General features: G+C 43.4%; 1 protein-coding gene across 2 annotated transcripts in view; it reads right to left on the reverse strand.

Moving 5' to 3' along the window:
• Positions 1-15,284, reverse strand: part of TJAP1 (tight junction associated protein 1) — a 40,070-nt gene that overhangs the window by 24,168 nt on the left and 618 nt on the right. The window contains exon 2 of one of the 2 annotated variants that reach the window (XM_056486470.1): positions 14,700-14,776. The gene's annotated coding sequence lies outside the window, so the exon portion shown is untranslated. Of the gene's footprint in view, positions 1-10,894; positions 10,984-14,699; positions 14,777-15,284 lie in introns of those variants that run through there. The other variant, XM_056486471.1, reaches the window with a different exon arrangement.

The raw sequence follows: 15,284 nt of genomic DNA on the forward strand, positions 1-15,284 counted from the left end.
ACCTGACTCGTAAGTTCTTTGGTCAAGCTGTTTTGAAGCCCAGATCACATGGCATCAGAGACTGTAGGTACACAAGAGTTCGGCTACTAAGGGAACCACATACATTTTCTGTTTTATAAGATTTAAACTTCAACTCTCAAAGGGCTGCAGATATATTTTTGCAATGAACAGTTTGGTCTTAAGTCTCAGATTCACATTGGTGCAACTATAAAGTTATGCAGCCCTGCACCAACTCTAGAATTCATTCTCACTATAAATACACGCAGAGAAGGTAGGAACAATTTCCATTCCATAAGTAGAGAAATTGAGGCACTAGGACAAAAACCCCAGTTTTGTGCACTGGTTTTGCCTTAAGTTGTAAATTAAAGAAAAACAGACTCATCTGTCATAAGAAAGGAACTGCACAAAAATCCAGCAAGACAGCCTTATTTCTTGCACTTAAAACAAGAATGATCTGGGATATAAAAGAGAAGGAAAGTGTGCATGAGCTAAACACCTACCTGATAGCAATTGAGTTGAATAGCCTGCAATTCTTTATAAGAACAAATAAAGCAGCAACCCTGATCCAGTAATAGAACAATATTTGTACTATACTCAATTTTTTCTGCTGCTGAGGTTTAATCCCAGCAAGAATCATTTTGGTTTAATTAGCTTTTCCCTAGCAGATGGTCAGATATGAGAGGCAGAGAATGGTACAGGCTTAACTGTTGAGTGATTGTGCAGCTGCATCTGTAGCTGAACAGTTAAGCATGTCCAGGGGTCCAGCTGTAGTTTGCACGACACAGGCCATCTCTGCCATTAGCCAAATGTCAGCTTCCTCTTTCTCCAGATTATATATCAGTCAGAGGCACATCCAACAGCAGGCAGACAACTGATATGCAGTTTCACCATCATCCCCTTTCTCAGATAAAATCCTCAAATCTTAATCAACTGGAAGTCCCTCTTTCTTTGGTGACAGAAGCACATTCAGAAGCATTGCCATGGAAACTCAAGACATCCTCTGTGCTATTCATCAGAGAAGATCTAGCACAGAAATATTTTATGATCTCTATGGCACCGAATACATACAGCAGTCAGCATAATGAAGTAAAACTAGTGATACCAGTGTTGTGTGAGGATAGCAGTGGGGTATTCTTCAACCAAGCTGCCTGAATCTTGCATCACCTACAATGAGCAATAATTTGCTGTAAGCTGGCAGGGAAAAGCAGAGCAGCACTGAGAGAAGCAAAGTGGTGTCTGAGGAATAAAACTATCCAGCCAAGGGATGAAAAAGAAAAGGGGTCACCACAGCCCTTCAGCCTTTTCCCAAAGCTGATTATATCCTGGCCCTTTTTCTTCCCAGAGGTTACAAATGGTGTTGCTACTGACTCCTTTGCAAAGCAGGATTCCTACCAGGCACAGAGATCTCCCACTTAACCCATGCCACTGCCTGCTCTGAAGACTAAAACAAGTACTTCTCATTGACTTCCACTCAGCCTCTGCATCCAGGCACAATGCTGAGTGTGAGAGCATCCAATCCTGTACACATTGGCAGTAGTCATCTCAACAGGCCACAAAGGCAGAACAAGGAGACAGCTTTCAAATCCATGCTTTTGGTCTAGTAGATTCAGAGCCTGAGCCAGGGGCAGGAACAGGCATAAAACTTCTCTCAACTCTGTAAACAATACCTCAGTATGGCTCCTGAAGCAGCATGTAACCCTGGAGTATCTTCTCTCTTTTTTGTGGTGTGGTCCTATAGTTAACCTGCCTCAGTTTGCTTCATTTGTTTGGTTTGGGTTTTTGCTTTTGGTTGGGCTTTTTAAAATGATTCTCTTAGTCTTTAGCACGGCTGAACTACTGAGAGATTTCATTCTGAGCTCAGCCACAGAAATACAACATGGCTTAATCCAGCTTAGGAAAAACAAACAGATCCACCCATCTATCTTTCACTGATGACCTGTGTAAAGCACGCAACTGACTACGGCTCCTCTCTCCCTGTTCCCCAGGGCTCCAGTCAGTCCTTTCAGCAGCAGGATCCCAGCCACAGCAGAGGGGACTCACACCTCCACCCTCTGCCCTGCACAGGGAGGCTGCCTGTCATGGGCTGCACTGCTTGTCAATCTGTACATACTGTATTGTGTCTCCTAGGTTCACCTTCCTCCCTTGGAGGGGGATAACCACAGATTTCCCACTTGTGACCAAGCTGGGTTGCTTCAGCTCTTCCCTCAGACACAACTTCTCTTTGTGGCAGATGAGTCAGAGAGCTCTCATCAACTACGTCCTTCCACATCTGTCATCATTGCTAGCACCAGTGCTGTTCTTCAGCTGGAGCTAATTATGAGCATCAATTGTCTCAAGGGGCAATTGCAGCAAAAGTGCATGACTTCAGTTTACCACAAGGTCAGCTTCTCCAGACTACTTCACATCCTCTGCCTGGCATTGCTCTTGTAAAACTGAAATGCCTTTACCATGGCTGTCCTTTGGGATAGCATAAGTACATTAATTATTCTAAGGTTAAGGAAAACCACTTCTCTTTAATAATGCTAAACAGACAAGCTCTTCCCCTACACAGGGCTCCCTCCTGTAGATCCCCTGTAAGTAAACCCTATGCAGCTCCTCAGAGAGCAAGCAGGGAATGCAAAATAGTTGAGCAACAAATGAAGTCACCTGTCCTCGAAGGGGCTCTAACTGAGGACTAAGAAACCTTAGATATCTTAAAGAAAGCAAGCCACCACATTCCAGGTACCTTTTTTTTGTCAAGTGTCAGACAAGAGCCCAAAGAGCTAGTAGCTCACTGCTCATCTAAGGGCAAAGACCATGGAGGAATGCCAGCACATAGCCAGGCAGATGTTGCACAGACAAGGTGTTTGCTCAGTATCAACAGTGAGCTGTTTACTCACGCCTTCAGCTTCATGCAGCTGCACGAGCACGGCTCTGCTGAGTCTGTGACTCTGGACTAAGGAATGTCTCAACTGGACAAACACCTCATCTGCTGCCGGCTCAAGGTGCCCCAGGATCAGACCAATTCCTAGTTTTTCCCTCCAATTGTAGCCATGCCTTCGGCTCTCAATTCCACCAGGGGGAGATCTAGCTACTTGGGAGGGTTACAGCTCTAGCCAAAGGAATACACTGCCCGGGACTGGATACAGGAGCACAGAGGTCTGGATTCCTACAGTCTTGAAGGGCAGCAGGGAAGCCAAAACAAGGAGTTACTCCACAACATATTAAAACTCACTGACAGGATGGATAATAAATGGCCAATAATCAGCCGTACTTCCTCCTTGGCCAACATCAGATCTATTTCATTCTTATTCCCTCACTCCTCTCCTAGCAATTGGAAAGTCAGCAGAAGCAGGTCCAAAACAATACCTCCATCTTTGTAGCCATAGCCAATATCACATGACAAAGCTGAAACAGCCAGTATGACAATGATTATACACACTTAAATGTTCTATCAGTGACCTGCCACACAATCCAATTCTAGACTTACTTATATTTTGCTACCACCTCCTGTTGCTGCAGGGCATATTGTCCAGTCTGCCACTACAGAACAGAGGAAGGAAAATGAAGATTCAGGCAATACACTTTCCCAGCATCCAAGCCCAAATAGTCACATATGGAGTCAGTGGCAACTAGTTTGAAATAAAACGCAGTTTACATGAAATCAAAAGAGAAGAGAACCCAAAGTGAATAATTTCCAAGTGTTTCACAATGCTAAGAACCTTGGAACAAGTAACATTCCCTTTATCACCTGTCACTGAGATCCTGCTTTGAAAAGTGATACAACCTTCTGGAGAGAGGGTGACATGGACCTGTTTGCAGTGACTCGAGTGGAGAGCATGGTGACAGCTAAAAAGCAAAAACTAAGTTATAAAGCCAGAGAATTCTGAGAGCAAATTCTTTCATTCCTGCTGCTACTGTCTAAGGATGGTAGTAGGGAGGTCTTCTGCAGAAGACTAACTTTAGTAAGGAAATGACTGGCAAGTCAGAGAATTTTAGGCTACTAGAAATTGCCAAAAGGGAAACTGCAAAAGATCCAAGCAAACTGGATAATGAACAGCCCAGGGCTTACAGAGAACACAGAAGATGGTCTGCTATTACTTCCGCAAGCCTTGCTTATGGGCTGCCCATAATGACACTACCAAATGGGATCACAGTTCCCTGTGCCAGGCAAATGAAAGACTTGTAGAGAGGAAAAAGATGGCTTCCATGACGGGTGCATAGCAAACTAGTGACTATTTCTCAAAACAGATATCATGCCAAGGATCCCAAAATAACAGCTACATCCTGATCTGCCATCCTTCAGCAAACTTCCTGTTCTCAGCTCTTGGGGTACCAGCTAGAAAAGGAAAGATTTTCCAGAAGTTGGAACAGAACATTTACCCACCGACTGGGGGAAGCACTCCTGCCCAGGTTAAATCCCAGAGCCATTCCATCTCCAGGCAGAAACGCCGTCGTGTACTGAGCAGAGCTGGATGGCACAAACCACTCAATCATCTACTGATTGCCAAGAGCACACAGGCTGCAGGGGGGGAAGAGCCAACCTTAATTGGCCTTATCGGTGTAAATTAAACCGTACAACACACCCAAGCAAACAGTCAGTTCCTTTGGAGAAGCAGGCATGAGTTATTTTGCTGCAGCTATAAAGGAAACATTGCTGCTAGGACATGCCCCTGGAGTGACTGTGCCGCTCAGCTCTCCCGGTGCATTCCTGGGGTTGTTTAGCAAGGATTCAGCTCCAGCCTTTCCACAAGCAAGAAGTCTGAACCCTGAATGCCATCTACAAACACAGCCAGACTCCACCTCCTGCATGCCTGCAGGCCACCAGGTGTGGCCAGGAATGGCACAAGCTACACACTAAACACATCTTTGATGTGGAGCTGAAAGCATGTAGCCACGGGGCATGAACAGCACGCCGCCCGCCGCCGTGCTGACTCCCACTGCAGGAATGCAGCTGCAACCGCAGGCCAAGGAAGGCAAACACATTGCATTCCTCACCAGGAGGAGAAGGAAAACAAGTAGCAAGCCCACACACCCACCCTGCTAACACCCGCCATGCTCTCTCCCCACACCTGCCTGCACGGCCACTGTCAGGACCCCAACGGCAGCTTCAGCTCCAAATTCATTTGAGTGAGGGTCAAGCTGTCCAGGCAATTTCTTGAGCCCATAGGATGAAAGAAACAGAGCAAGGCAGGAGGGTTCTCAATTGGGCATGCAAGCCACAGGGAGAAGAGCTGCCGCCTGGGCTGGGATGTAGCCACAGCCCAGGGCAGGAACAGCTCCATGCACTAGCCTGGGGAGCGAATTTCATTGACTTTTCCTATAAGACAAGGGGCAAATATAACACTGAGACCTCTTGAGCTGAGGGGGCAAGGCTGAATAAGAAGTTTACTTTTGGCAATAGGGATGCTTGGAAGAATACAAGGTCTTTTTCTACCCCTAGGAAAACATCCTACCTTAAGTCAAGTAGCTTCTCTGGGATGGAGGCACTTCCCCGTTATCCCAAAATACTTCTGTAAATGCTTGTCTCCACTGCCCACACACAGAGGTTTGACCTTCACTGCACAACATTCTTCCACTACAGCACTGATACCAGGCCATTTCAGTGACCAAGAGAAGAAAAACTTAATGTACAAATACCCAAGACATCAGGTAACCTCTTATCTCAGGGCCTCATCATTTTAGAGTTGCAAAGAGACTCTGTGCTCTAGTCAGAAAACAACATTATTCCTCCTTCATGCGGCACTCCTACAATCCTAAAGCTTTCCAAAGAATTCACATTCTCAAATATGAAGTTACTCTGAAGGATGCCTCAGGATGCCTTCTGTCAGCAGCATTCTCAAGTCTACATTGTGATCTCCCCACATTGTGAAATCTGCACTTACTCTGTGCACCATAACTAAACAACAACCCACTCCTGAAAACTTTAAAAATCCATCATCCAGTACTAAGGGCTAACTCTTAAGACTCAATAGCCACTGCTCCCTCAGCACCAAACAGGAAAACCACCACTCAAGAGCACTGCAGCAAGAATATAACTGGCTTGAATGTAACAGACACAAAACAGCATCAGGAAATTCAGACAGAACCAATTAAGGGCTGAAACACTGTAACCTCTGGGGAGCCTGAAAGGGGAAAGGTCAATGTAGCCATAAGCTCCAGAGACATACCAACGCATCTAGCAGGCTGCTGGAACAGGGATGATTTATAAGGCTTGCGGCCCAGTTGCTCCACACCCCACATGTGCATTTCAAGGCCCTCACAGAGGGAAAGGATCTGATATTAAGTAACAAGAACAGACCAGACCGAAGTCCAGTAGACTTTCTCATGCCTGTTGAAATTCAAGGCCTCAGGCTATCTGTTCCCTTCAGTAAGCTGCAGTAGCTCCAGTACTTGGAAGAATGAGGCATGAAAGCCCAAATTTACCAATAGATGTATATCCAAAGATATAAATAGAAGCCTGGCAGGATTTACAGATTAGGTGTCTAAATCACTGCATGCAGGAGAATGGGCTTCTCCCCTTCTAACCACTCCATACCTCTCCAACCCCAGCCACCACAAGAAAACCCATTTCAGACAGGATGGAAGCCCCTGCTGTTCTACACATTGCCATGGGCCATCCCTGTGCAATCACTTCGATGGTGACGCCACCCGAACTCCACAAGTCTCAACAGTGCAACCTGCAATGGCTGCAGCTCTCACAGAATGTAGGTCTGCCTGTTTCCCAGAATAGGAGCTGCCTCTACAGCCGCTCCTCTCCCTTCCCCCACTACATCTTTACTTTTCATAGATTCAATACTGTTTCAAGGTACCCTCATCCTGCCACCAGTGGGTGGGTGAGTGGGGGAAAGGGGCCCTTTATAATTGTAGTGTTGCAATCTGCCAGCCCGGCCAGGCAGCCTGTTCCCGCCTGCACTGCATTAAATACCTTATAACTGATTACACCCCCATGGGGCATGATTAGCAGTCTTCAGAGAACAAAGTCTACTTTCATAAGAATAAGAACAGACACGTACTGCTAACCTACTACACAGCTGGGCAGGTGAGGAAACAGGGAAGAAAGGCGAGTGGAGGGGGGGAAGAGTTAACTTCACTAACTCTATTCCTTCCCTGTCCTGGCTGAGTTGAGATTTCCACTGCTCTGAACAGTAATACCCCTCAGACCTACCCAACAAGGTTCAGATAACAAAAGCTCATAAACAAACTGTTGCCTGTGAAAGTCAGACAAAGTCCTAACCTGGAGAAGCAGGGCCTCGAGGCAAGCAGATTGAGCGTTACTCTGGGTGACAGCAATTCCTTCACATCAGTTCCCAGGAAAAGGGAAGGGTGAATTCCAATTTCAGTATCAAAAACAAGGAGAAGGAGGGAAAGCTCAAAATACAATCATATATCCACGCCCCTCTCCAACCTCTGTATACATCTGAAAGCTCTACATAAGCAACAGCAAAACATCTAACTCAATCTGGAGCTTAACAGCTCTCCAGGTGATAATTTTTTTCTTGTGGGGAGAGAGGAGGTAGCAAAGATGAGGAAATCCCTCTCCATCTGAGATAGGTAATAGGGATCTCCAAACACAGACAGTCCATATGCATTGCCGCAACAAAGAACCAGCTCGATGGAAACTCAGCCAATCTGACATGAAATGACCTACAGCTCATTAGCAAAGTGCCTTCCAAATCTCAAAATGCCCACACAAACAGCCACAAATATATTTGGTGCTATCTGGCCTCCATCTCAGCAGAGCAGAAAGAATCAGACTATACAGCCTTTCACCAAAAGCAGTAAGAAAAATGGTGGCAGCTCTGAGACTAAAATAAGCCTAGGATCAGCCCTTCCAGCTACCCTCTGCAAACCTCCAACAGAAGAGAGCACAATGGAAAGCTCCAGGAAAATGGTCTTATTTGAGAGAGAAGCCAATGCAAAAGCTTCAACAAAATAGTAAGAAGTCTCCCAGTTGTGTCCTTTGGGAAACAATCACCTGCTTACCCAGAGTCCACTGATTTTGCCCATGGCCCTGTGGATGCTCATGGTACCATCCTGAAGCACTCATGTTCAGCAGATGCACTAGAGGGGACACCCTGCTGACACATTCCACCCGGATTCTTACCCAATCCACCCAAGAAAGGATTAATGAGTAACCAACCCAGATGAAAATGATCTACTTGTATCTGCTTTACTCAGCAGTTGGTCCTTCAGCCAGCACACAGATCTCTGAACTCTACTGTCTAGTCCCACCTATACAGCAAAACCTGCATATTCTCTTTATTATAGAAAGACTTGAAGGTATCAAGTGACTTTAGGCTCTGATGTAGTTGTCATTGATATAAAGCATCAATACATTTAGAGTTACATTACCAAACAGATTGTGCTTTCAAGGGTTTGGATAAATGGGAGCTTTCACCATAAACACAAGTTAGTCATTAGAAGCTCCAGGAGGTAATTTAAATTATCGCAGCCAGCATAAAAATAATTTTACTTTGGGAGTTGAAGTCGCAAAGCTGTAATAAATCCAAGTGGCACAGTAAAACTTCTTAAAAAAGCTTAAAATTAGTTTGTAAAGCCCCAAATGGCCTTGTATATAATTTGATTCTGCTACCGTGGGCTAGCAAAAGGGAAATCACTCTTCACACTGTAAAAAAACACACTGAAAAACTATCATCCTCCAGCTCCTAGGAGACAGAAGAAGTAGGCTTACATTTCGTGTCTCTATATGTATGTGTAAAATAGATAGAAATAACAAATATATAAATAAAATGTTAAACCCACAGAACTAACAATGACTTGTTCAATCCCACACAGTGCTGGGCAGCTATCAATCAGACATCAGAGCTCAAACTGGAGCATCACAATCCAACACTTTCTCCTGGCTGCTGTGCCCTCACAGATACCCTGCACCCACCCCCATTCCCAGAGTAAATTGTCTTCCACTGCTGAGAAGCACTCCTGCTATTCCAATACTGGTATTCACTACCAGAACAAGAGACCCTAATTTAGCCCCACACGGGCGTTCTGCAAACTGCTAATCCCCACTCCACAGCTGCTTTTCAAATGCACAGGCATGAGCAAACCATAAACGATTTATGGCGCGTGGCAGGAAGACTCTTGGCTCCCTGTGTAGGCGGGGTTTTGGGACAAGATCATGCTTGGACTAATGTTTATATTGCGAGTTGTCAGTCAGGCAGTAAATCATCTCTGAAGCTGCACACTAATACAGCCCCATCCAGCTGGGGCCTTGATGACACTGAATTCTGTTACAGCCATTTCAGATACACCTGGGAACCTACTTGCAAAGGTATCATCTAATCATGGAAAAATAAATACATGTAAAAGTAGAATCTACCAAAATTCTGCAGCCCAGCAAGGGTGATTTGCTTTCAGGAATCAAACCAAATTGGTATGAGTTGTTTGCCAAAAATGACTCTCCACATTAGTCCTAGGAGAAATTGGATTGAGTGTCTACACAGACATCTAATAACAGAGTATCTCTAGCAAAATGCAGTTACCTGAGAAAACTCTTCTGAGCAAAGTTTTCATTTTTCAGTATTCATTTACTATAATGTAAGCAATGCTTAAATTCTAAAAGGGATATAAATATATTTTGCATACTTTAGCACACAAGACACTTTCTGCTCAGAAAAATAAATGCACTTAAAGGCATTTAAACTTGAAGTCCATTCTCAAGAAAGGGTCCTTAAAATGACTTAATTTTAAGTCAAAAATCCTGTTATTTTCCACTTTTGCCTTTTCCCACATTTGAAATTACTTTTCATACAATACACTGGGTACAAATCTCCCACAGATACAAGAGAAGGGAGAAAAGTTCTCAATAATGAAAAAACTATAAATAAAATACTCCAGGGAAAAAACCCCAGAACAGAAGCATTAACTGGAATCACTATTCAGTTATGTGAGAGACACCAGATTTCCACTGATCTCCCTGGAATATTTTTAACCTTCCTGTTGGGCAGCAGCAGTGTCATCACTAATGAACATTAAAGCTGCAGGAAGAAATCTGATTTAGGAGACAGAGCAGCAAGGCATCTTTGAGAATTGCAGTGAGCTTGTGAAGCAAGACATATGCAGATCTAAAACCAGTTACTCTGAGCAGCATATGCCAAAATAATGGTCAAAAACTTTACAGCCACAACAATTATCTAATTATTACCTTGGGAAAATAACTTATATTCTTTTGAAACAAATGTTATAAAGTAAAACTTGCTTAAGGCTTTTTATGAGTCTATGTCTAAGTTCTCAATACTTGGAGAAACTACCTCATCTATCCCTTTTGATTTCAGAACCATTTGTGCATGAGTGTTACATTAAGACAGCTGGACAACTGAGACTTTAAACACAAGAGTAAGAAAATCCAGTTTTGACTCCTACAGCATTATCAAAGCCAGCTTTATCACAGAGCTAAAATACAAATATAGAACTCAACCATAGACATAGAAGTCACTGTGGAATTTCCAGGTCTGAATTTGCTCTCCCTTAAGAAACTAAAAATTTAAACCAGTTCTCTCTTGCCACCAGAAGCTGGTCAGATACTCTCTGCCTAAAAATCGGTCTAAGCCTTGCAGGTAAACTTATTTTCCAATCCTAACCCATTTCACTTTAATAGCAACACAAAACTTCTATGAAAGTCGGTAACTGTTTATTCTCAGCTGTTAGCCCTCCCACAAAAGGGTTAAGTTGTGCCCTAAAGCACGTTGTTCCCAGAGAAGCCGATAGGGCCCATACAGGGTTCTTGAGGCTTACATATCCTGCTTCTGTCTCTCAAAATACACATACAGACTTCTTTCCTTCAGCTCCCCTTGCATTTAGGCAAACATTACCAAAAAACAGCTTTTCATACAAATCTTCATGCCACAGCCACTTATCTTTATTAGCCTATGCATCAAATGGAATTTATACCTACTTGCAGCACTGATGATTCTTCTGATCCTGATCAGCAGATTGAGCACAGGACACAAACTGTCTTCACAAACATTAGTATATTGAGGCTCACGCTACAATATACCAGAACTCACTTGAACAGCCTTAAAGCCCTGCCTTTCAGACACCTTACGGATTAAAGTTCACAACAAGACTGCAACGTGGAGAGGCCAAACTCCACACATTCTTTTCCCTCTGACAAGCAAAGGGAAGAAGCAGCAAGTGCTTTGCATGACTACCCAGCATAAAAGACAATAGCTGCATGTCTCCATGTTCATTAGTAAGACGGTCCTCCTCTACAAACTGCACTATCTTTCCACAGACCCTGCTCTTCATCAGCTTAAAATCCTCAACTACCAGGACTAATCAGAGCAGCTGCAGCGCTTTGTGGATTTGTTCTTTGGTTGGTGATTTGTTGTTTTTTTCTTTTACCCTAATGCAGTTACCACAAAAAGCAAGGTCAGCGAGCAATCTAACATAGCACATAAGTGATTCAATACCTTGCCCCTGACACAGACCAATACATTAAGGTGGTTTAGTAGCTGGAGCAAGAAGCCTCAATGGACAATTATGGAACGCACTGCCCTTTCTTCAAACCTTTACCTGTTAAGAGATTGGATTAGGTCTGAAAAATACACTTTCTAAAACAAGTTCTTTAACTAAAGCAAGTCTGAACATTTCCATTTCTAAGTGCTTGATCTTTTCTGAATCCCGCTCAGTTCTTAGCCTCAGCGCTATTATGTGGTAGTGAATTTCCACAGATTAGACATCATGTGAAAATACTTTAAAATCATTATTCAGTTTGATGCCTATCAGTTTCACTGAATTGCATTCGCCTCAACTGAAGAATACATTCCAGCTCCTTCAGCCCTGCACAGCAGTCTTCCTCAAGCTTGGCACCTAGTATTGTTGAAAAGCAGAGGAAAACTGAGCCCACCCAAGTGATGCTTATACTGCATTCCAACCATTGCAAAGCTATTTTGACACTCCTACATGGTTTTCCACGCCATTTCCTTCCTTAGAGCAGCTCCCAGGAGGTCACTCCAGAGAGGCTGGCTCATATCATTCCAACTATGAAACATCCTGCAAGCTGCTGCTTTTGGCCCTCTCTGGCTGAGCATACTTGGAATAAAACCATACATGAACATCCTAACAATGAAGAGAATGGTTTCTGAGAATAGAACAAACAACAAAGCAAAAAAGAGAAAATTGTCCTTGAAGACAAAAAGATCCAGGCAAAGTTAGATATGAGCAAAACAAGAAAATAGTTCCTGGGAAGGCGAAAATGGTGAGGTGTCAGAGCACCCACTTGCCTTGAACAAATCAGAATTGCACTCCATAGCAATTTCATCATGCTACAGAATGCACAAGACAATGGATCAGACAAGGATCTGCTCCATTTTGATGTCACAACTTGAAATATCCTTTTCATTTCTCCACCACTGAGCTTTAATAAAGCATTCAACACCACAATATCTAAGCATCTACACACTTATGGGCTCATCCTCAAATCCCTGGTAAGACCAATGTTAATCATCTTTTCCAAGCAAAGAATGAAGACTAAGAAACAATAATGACCTGAACATAAATTTGAGGCAGAAAATAGGTATCTTTCTGACCATGGCATCGCCCTTCCCCTCCAACCAGCTGTAAAGGTATTTCAACTTTAAAAAAGTAACATTCTTCCTACCACAGTTATAGACTCAGTCAATCTAGATCTAAGGAAAAGCCCTCAGGTAGGAGAACTGGCAGAGAAACAGCATGGATGATTTCATGGCCTAAGGCATTCATCCTGTTTGCATAGGTTACACACATAGTTCCTTTGCAGTCCTGCGTTAAATGAATCAGAGAGGATCACATTTACTCAGTTACTAGTGATCTGAAATACACACAGCTGGCATGAATGCCAACAAACACCTTCTCTCCCAAGCTCAGAATATCATACAGAAAGGAGATACCTTCCCAACCAAAAGCCCTCAAGCAAGGAGATGAATATACCCAGTTTCAGAACCTTAAATTTACTCTCAAAGCATTAATCAAGTCAAATGGTCAAAAAATGGTCTGCTCTACTATGACAATTCCACATCCTGACAAGCCCAGTAAAAAGAGCAAGATGAATCAAAAAGGTGTCAAGCCAGATCCTCATTTATTAGCAGAGGAATCCTATTGAGACTTCCACATGTTGCATTTCTCCCAGCAACACATAAGGCAGAGTTCTGTTGCCACTCTGGAGTGACTCTTCTCACTGGAGAAGCGAGGCCCATGACAACAAACACACAACACAGTAAATTTGTCAGGACCTAACCTACAGAACTACTTCTTAGGTCTACACTGTAGATGTGGTGATACACGGAAATGTCCGAATCCAGTTTTCAGTGGCTTCTCCATAAAACATGGCAGACATTTTAACAGGTTAGGGAGCTCACCTTCAGAAAAACCATCAGCCTCTAATACTCACAAGCATGAAATCAAATATCAAAAAATAGCTACATTTTACCAAAATTTGTTTACTTTGCTACCACTCAAATCGCTTGGTTTTCTTCACCTTTTTAAGAACACTTGATATGTCACACCAGCTGCCTCTCTCCAAGCCAGCTCTGGTACCATTCAGACTAGTATGCTGACCAAAAATCATTTGTCCCATCTGACTTGATTTGTTCTTCTCTGGGACAAGAAGCAGGCAGACTTGCAAAAGACAATATCTTTTTCAAAGTTTTAGCCTATCTCCCTGACAAGCTACGCCATGATTGCATTTAGAGTGGATGGCAGAGATAAGAATTGAGGGTTTGTTGGCTGCAAAGCAAGTAATTTAGCAGCCAACAAACAACTTGAAACAGAGTGGAAAAGCACGCAAGTTCATCTTTAGTTCAGAAAGCTGGTTTGGAGACTGAAGAGGCAACAGGTCTTGGCAAGTAACTCATCCCCTCCTGACCCAATGCCTTGTTAATATTAAAGATGAAGATAATCATGGGCTGCACTTTGAAACTCCACTGGCCCTGCTGAAATGCATTCATAGGATTTCAAGAGCACTGTGTGCCTGGGAAGAAGTGAAAAACTAATATCACAGCTAAGACCAGGCAGCTTAAATACTGATTTAACACCTAGAAGCTAAATCACACCATATACAAAGCAATGCTGGGATATAGATGCTTTCTGCAGTGATCCACTAGGAAGTGAAGGAGAAAGGAAATGTATAAAGGTGATCTGACAGTATACAATCAATAAATCAGCTGCTGGGTACCAAACAACTGCTCCTCTAAACTGGATCTCAACATGAGTTCAGGTACACCTGCACCACCCATCACAGGAACAGTTAAAATTTTTGTGGGAAAATAATGTGGTGGAACAAATAACCTGACAGAAGAGAGGGTCATTAGAACCACCTAACTTTGACATTGCCATTATTGCAAGAGCAGGATCATCAAAAAGGATTTCATGTGGATTCTGGCTGGGCAGATCCTTTGTGAATTACAGACAGCATGGCTACTTTGGCACTGATAGAGCACATTTAAGACTGCTTTCCAAAACAGCATGTCAAGAGCACTGGCTAACATCTTTAATTAAACTTTTCTTTCCAGAAGCTCTTGCTGAATTTCTCAGTGTCACTCCCATTTCACTGACACTTTTGGCCTCTCAATTCTGGAAACACAGGCCTACTACAATACAGAGAACACCACAGAGAGGGCCAGTGTTTCAAGTATGTGATTCACATGTTCTCAAAAGATTCAAGGAGTGGTACAGAAAGAACATAGTCTGACTCAGCATCAACTCATTCCTGGCTTTCTTACCTGCTAAGTCTGATGTTTCAGTATGGATTCATAACTTCATCTTATATAGGCCCTTTATCCTGGTTCCTTCTCTGAATCTGTAAAACAGAAATGCATAGCTCTGAAAAGCTTTCAAGGGCACAGAACTATCTACATGTGATGAATAATTCTTTTCAGTGGACAAGATCCACCTGGCATCTCTCAGATCTAGGTCATTCTCAGCCTTGCAAGATTTGTGTATTATTTGCACAGCCTGATATCTACCAATGGAACCTCATGTGAACCTAAAAATCTGCGTAGTAGCACTCAGTCTTTTACTCCACTCTATGCAGTGGTCAAGCTCCGAGCCAGAGGCAGTACAACACTCACTGTTCACCTGTTTTCCTTTAAAGTCTGCCTATTTCCCAGAGGCTGCACACTAGTTCTACAGGAGGAAGGATCCCTTGCACTAGACAGGATGTCCAGGCTGGAAGAGAATTTCCCATTAACTCCTGCCGACACCAGAAGAATGCTGCTTCTTCCCTTCCAACCCTGCCTCTGCCAGTTACACTCTGGTTCTTTAACACACGTGCTTTCCAGACCTGTTCCTCTTTGCAGCTCCTACTC

Source organism: Oenanthe melanoleuca, chromosome 3 (assembly GCF_029582105.1).
Source record: "Oenanthe melanoleuca isolate GR-GAL-2019-014 chromosome 3, OMel1.0, whole genome shotgun sequence".
In the NCBI taxonomy this organism is placed as follows: domain Eukaryota; kingdom Metazoa; phylum Chordata; class Aves; order Passeriformes; family Muscicapidae; genus Oenanthe; species Oenanthe melanoleuca.